Genomic DNA, 6,502 nt, shown 5'->3' with positions numbered 1-6,502 from the left:
AACAATTTTGAAAATAGTGGAGCTCAAAACAAAAACAAACGCATAATACTTTAAAAGTTTTCAAAAATATATATATATATAAATAAGTATTAGTATATCAGAAATACTACTATACATACAAATAATATTTATCTCTCAATATTTACTATGTAAAACTTTTAGGTTTTTTACTTTATTAATATTTACTGCTTGACAAAAAAAAAAAAAAAAAAATTTATGAAAAGTAGTAAGAAACTTGTTGCCATTTAAATCAGATCATTTTTGGGCTTCAGGAGATTTTATCTTATTGTAGCCTTTCAGTCCCACATGTTTATCTGATGACGTGCTTGTACCATAAACCAATTCTTGAATCAGTGGAAACCGAAGTAAACACATTTTCCAAACAATTAACCAGCCTTAAAAAAAATTAATAAGGTACAATTAGTACAACAACTGTCAAAAATTTTATTTGGTCAAATAAAATTTTTGACAGCTGTTTTTTGACAGCTGTTTTCAAATAAAATTTTTGACAGAGCCCCACCACCCCCACCCCCCACCCTATGGGACTTTTTGTGGCATTTTTAAATTAGAGATTTTTTTTTTAAATTTTTGTATTGGAGTTTCATGTTCTTCAATAATTATTCAAGGCAGGTTGAAGTCAGAGGAATCAACATTGTCCATTGTCATACTATTTATTTGTTTCTTTGTCTGAATTTAAAAAGATACTCATGAGTTCAGAAAAACATATAAAAACTGAGCAGTGAGGTTTGACTTTTTGAATATCATTCGATAACCCAATACTTGAGCAAACTGTTTTGTGTTGTTTTATTGATTTGATAATTAAAAAATATAGGCTACAATTGATACAATTTTTTTTTGTAAAGAACTTTAAATACTTAGACATGAGTGGTCGTATGGCAATCCTTTGGGAAACTTTTTTTGTAACTGTCTAGGGCAAAACTGTTTTGCTAAGTGATAAGTTTAAAAAGAGACTTGCAAAGTTGTTCCTTGTGTTATTGCACTCAAGCCCTCTTCTCCTTGGAACAAAGAAAATGGTGGAAGAAGTTTTGATCATTATATTTTACAATTAGGAGTAATTTTTGACTTTCTCTGACATGTTTAGCATTCCACTCTGCTCCAAACTGCTTTAACTGTACACATTTTTCACTGTTTGGTTCTTTAAACTCGGCTATATCAAATCCACCAACAACTTTACTAGACCAAATTTGTGCAAGAACTTCACCAGCTTTGGCAACATTTGTTTTCTCCATAACTTTGTCTGTTGTTTCTCCTCTTAAATTAAGATGGCTTCCAAAAAAATTAAATGGAAGTATAACTCCTGCTAAGTCATGGCTTAGCGGAGCCATTCTTCTCTCTACCCTATTAAAGGCACTTCTGCTAGGAGCCATAGTGGTCACAAACAAGTAATCAAGGTCATGCTCTTTGAAATAAGGCTTGGCGCAATGAATTGTTTTTTTTATCTGTTTTTTTTTTGTAACTAAAGATATTAGACCAATTAATTGCAATAGTGGCACAAAACATTAAATGTAACAATAATAATAACATTAAATGTAGTAATAATAATAATAACATTGAAAATGTTAAGATAACAAAACTAAAAAAATAATAATATCTGATGGGGATCAAGAATAATATCAATTATGTATTATATTTGAAGATCTAATTTGAAGCAATTATTATTACTTATATTTTTAGTCTATTTATATAAATACTGTTAAAAAAAAATAAAATATGGTTTTTGAACATAAATTGATTTTAAATAATGGTTGTATAGAGCTTAAAAAAGCTTAAAAAATAAGGTATCTTTCAATTTTAGAAGTTAAGTGGATCCAAAATTATTGCATTTTTTTGTGCTGGAAAAACTGATGATTTTTTGAAAAAAAGCCTCACTTAAGCCTACTTAAGTATGGAAAATTGGCTGTGTAAAATGGCACAAAAATAAAATAAGAAAACATCAAAAATCAAGCGCAAAAAAAAGCATAATATACATAAGCTCTATACTAAAATCCTAAGTACCATTTCTTTAAGAAAACATAAATAAACGAAAGACTATACTTGCATTTTTTCACAAGAAACCTATTTAAAAAATTTTTTTTTTTTTTAAAATAGACCTTTTTAAACGCTAAGAACTATGAAATTATGCACAGGTGTTAAAAAGGTTCCTCCATTAGATTACTTATCCCTTTTTTAATCTGTTTGGAAATTTTCAAACCAATTTGATGTGTTTTGGTACTTAGGAATCTTTACCTTCAAAAACACTTTTGAAAAAACATTACTGCAGCAAGTGATCTTAAGACATGAATAATATATAAGTGAAGCCATTTAAACTTAGTACTTTAAATACATGGTTGGAAAAAAGTCAAAATTTTTGCTAAAAATATCAAGGTTCTACCTTGATTATAAAAAAAGATCTTCGAGTTTGTAATTTAACTAATCTAAATACACAGTGATAAAAATTTTAATTTTAATTGCTTTTTGTCACGTCACACTGTAGCAAACCACCCCCTCCCCCATGTGATACTCGGTAACACTTTGCAATACCCCCTCCCCTAAGACTAAGTTTGTCACGTATTATTTGAACAGCCCCTTATACCTTTTAGCAAAAATACCATAAAACATGTTTATATCATGTATATGATATATACATGTGTTATACACATACACTAAAGTTCTGAGCAAACTCAGTATATTTATTTGCTATCCTTTTTAATATACAAGAGCCCTTTTGTATAATAATGTGGTTTTGAGGTGCCTTAGGAAGACAAACATATAAGTCAAATACTATCACTAGAATATTTACAACAGCATGAAGTTATAAACAAACAACTACATTTTAGAAGAATGTTATAATTATACATAAATTCTTTGTAGTTTATGGCAACATGCCTCTATCAATTTTAGATACAATTTCGAAATGTTCAACCATATTTCCTCATTGTAGGACATAAAAATTTAGAACAATATCTGAAGGTTTAGCAATAGCGTTTGTCAATGAAAAGCATGGTGATGTCAGGAAAATGATTTTTAATTTTAAAGATTTCATTTTTAAATACTGTCTAACACCATTTTATAACTAAAAAAACATAGCAAAATCTCTAAACTTTTTATCTTCATTTTTTGAGTTGCAAATAAAAAAATATAATTTTTTTTTATGAGACAATTCAAATGCAATGGGTACTTCTAGAGCCCTGAAGAAGTGAACTTATTAATAACAAGTATATTTAGTCTGCGGAGTTAGGAAAAATGAGGTCAGCAACTTTTTGCAGACCTTACACTTATTGGGTTCGCATCAGATTGGCAAAAAAATTTTGACGCAAAGGTTTTACTATAAAACATTGAAACGCAGTCATCAATTTTTTGCTGACCTCAAACTCTATTAGGTTGGAAGTGAGGTCAACATTGCTAAATGCTGACTTTAATTCTGAGGGTTGAATAATAATAAGCTTACACAGACCCATAAATTTGAATTATTTGTGAAAATTTGGCTTTACTTTTTCTAGTTGAATGCTCTTCTCGTGCAGTTTGTTAATAAAATATTGAGCACTTTCGAACTTTTATTTCCAATACAATCGTAATCTTTATTTTTATCTAGGGGGGCAACAAAAGATGAATCAAGAGGCAACATTGTTAGTATGGATGAAACCAAAAATGTTTTAGTACCTTGGATAAGCACAAACACTTATTTGTTTAGCCCATTTGCAAAGGCAAACATTGCGTTTTTTTCCTTTCTATGTTTATGATGAACATTTTTGTTTAGCTGGTCTAATAAATGCAAAATCCCTGTAGAACTTTTTATAGTGAAAATATCCATTATTTCTATGATTAACCTGATCAAATGTGCTTTGTTGATATTTTGCAAAATTCTCATTTTATTTTTCACTAAGTATACAATTAAATTATCCTCTTCTAATAACAATATAGAGCAGTATTAACATTCTTTTCCTGTCTTTATTTCACCAACCAGATGTCAATCTATTGTTTCTTGATTGTTAATCAGTAGGTAGAATCTTGATTTAAATGTTCTGTTAAACTATAACTTTTTCACACTGCTAAAGATTCTAACAACTGTTTGTTTTTGCATTTGTGTCCTAACGCTGTTTCCAATTTACAATATGGGTTTATAGACTTTTTTCCAAGACATAACACAAAATTTTTATTTTTGAGTTTTCTAGTTATGCTTCATTTTTTAAATATTTTAATTCTTGTATAACAAATAAAATTATGCATATAAGTTGCTTTTGCAATAACACACTAATACTACTGAATGCTTTTTTTTTTAATAGAAGAAAAAAAAAGCGATACTTCAATGTATTCATATATATATGGTATTCAAAACAGTTCTACAATTAAAATATATTAAATAAAAAGCTATTCTATTCAAACATTTTAACACAATTATATAGATAAAATTTCAAATAGTTATTATAAATTAATAGAAATAAGTTTAGTTTCGCTCATACAAACTAGTCAATTTAAAATATACCAATTTAAAATGTAAAACATTTCTGTTATGTCTTAATTAAATTAGCTTAGTTCAATTGCCAAAAGTATTGATGCTTTATTGATAACTTATTATATTTATTTTTATGAAAAAGTATTTAAAATGAAGAACATACCGTTTTCTATAGTTCTGGTATATTATGCATTCAACAACTTATTTTTACAAAAAAATTAAAGAATAAATTTAATATTCAATTTATGAGAAAAACAAATACAAATAGAAAACCAGGTAATTTTTCACAATTTTTAAACTTAAATTTGACTTCAAAAATCTAACATTAAAAAACTTTTATTAGGTATTTAAGGTGAAAAAGTCGAAATTGTTATAAATTGTATAACCAATTTACAAAAATTTTAAAAATATTAAAATGCTATATGAATCATAACTACAATATTTTTATAAACAATAATGTTAAAAAATCATTATCATATTTTAACATATGCTGTTACGATTGCTGTAAGACAGAGTTTTTTAAATCGAGAAAGGCTCTGTTTCACAAAAGTAAAAAAAAAGTTGTTTACTTTAACCTAAATTTATCTGTTCTTTTGTTTTTTACCTAATTTTAAGTATTTCAAAGTAAAGCCTTTAAATATATATAAAAAAAAGCATTAATAAAATGATACCAATTGCAACTATACCAACAACAACTAGAAGTCCAATAACCAGACCAGCAAGTGCCAATAAACTATCTAAAAATAAATTGACCTTCTTTTCGTTAAAAAGATCGCCAAGCATGATTTCATATCATTGCTGTTAACTTTTTTTTTATGTAAAGAAAGCTAAAATAAACAAAGCATTAAGACTTTGAAGTTTTATAAATATATATTTATCAACCTCATAATGTTTATAACGCAAACAAGTTTGTTTGAATCATCTATTTAATCAACGGATTAAAAAAAAAACCATGCGCGATAATGGGTACGTATTTCTTTCCCATCCGCTAGATTACATTCATGCGAGGGTACGGGTAAGTAAAAATGTGGTTTAATAAAGGATGGAGCAAGAAACTTTATTAACAGTTTATAAAAATTTTATATTATATAAACTTTATTATATAATACCTTTAGCGCAAAAATAATAAATATGATAAAAGTTTATTGAAATTAATAACCAATTTAATACTCGTGGTCATATATTTAAACTTAAAAATCATTGCTTCCGCTCAAGTCTTTTTCAAAACTTTTTTGCCGAACAAACTTGAAAGCAATAAGAGCAACTAATAAATGAAATTCTCTTCCTAACGATGTTTTAACTGCATCGTCTGTAAAAGATAGTAAGATGCAAGTTGACATTCATATTAAAAACGAATGAAATCTTTATGACTGATTTGCATGCTTGTTTGTTGTTTTTTTTTATTATTTGTTTTTAGTGTACATAAATACTGACGTTGTTACTTTTTTATATACAAGATAAACAGCTTTTTTGTATACCAGGTAACCAGCTTTTTTATATACCTGATAACCAGGTGACAGGTATTTTATGTCTATGTAGTTTATCTGTTCCTAAACTTAATAATAAAAATAGTAGTAATATTCATAAAAATAATAATAGTAATAATAATGATAATAGTAATAATAAATGCTCTTAAGTGTGTATCACTGCAAGACTTTTTTTTTTATGATAAGGTTATCGAAACTTAGAAATATATGTAGAAAAACTAATATTTTGAAATAGTAGAAAAAGTAGAGGAAGGTCTTGAGGGCCTCTAGTGGTGATAAAAAATTTGGCGACTTCAAAGTGTGTTTTAGCTTGAATATAAATCTTTATATATAATCTTTATATAAAGTTTTGAAAATATTTGGGATCGTTTATTTACTAACTTTGTACATAAGAACTAAAGGCAAAAATATATTAGTTTGTTAAATATTAGTTTTTAGATTCTTAAACTATGGTTGTGAATGGGCGAGACGGGTGTGCATTGAACATTGTTCTAATTGCATGCTTTTGTTTGTTGAAATTTTTTTATTATTGTTTTAGTAGTGTAATTAGTAATGGAAAAAA

General features: G+C 27.0%; 1 long non-coding RNA gene across 1 annotated transcript; it reads right to left on the bottom strand.

Moving 5' to 3' along the window:
- Positions 1-204: 204 nt before the first annotated feature.
- Positions 205-5,349, bottom strand: LOC136073692 (uncharacterized). The gene is made up of 2 exons (XR_010643929.1): positions 5,125-5,349; positions 205-395 (listed from the first exon to the last, which is right to left on the bottom strand). It is a non-coding gene; the product is annotated as an uncharacterized LOC136073692 (long non-coding RNA).
- Positions 5,350-6,502: the final 1,153 nt, after the last annotated feature.

Source organism: Hydra vulgaris, chromosome 15 (genome assembly GCF_038396675.1).
Source record: "Hydra vulgaris chromosome 15, alternate assembly HydraT2T_AEP".
Lineage (NCBI taxonomy): Eukaryota > Metazoa > Cnidaria > Hydrozoa > Anthoathecata > Hydridae > Hydra > Hydra vulgaris.
Note: the sequence above shows the minus strand (reverse complement) of the source record. Positions and strands in the feature narration are given on the sequence as shown.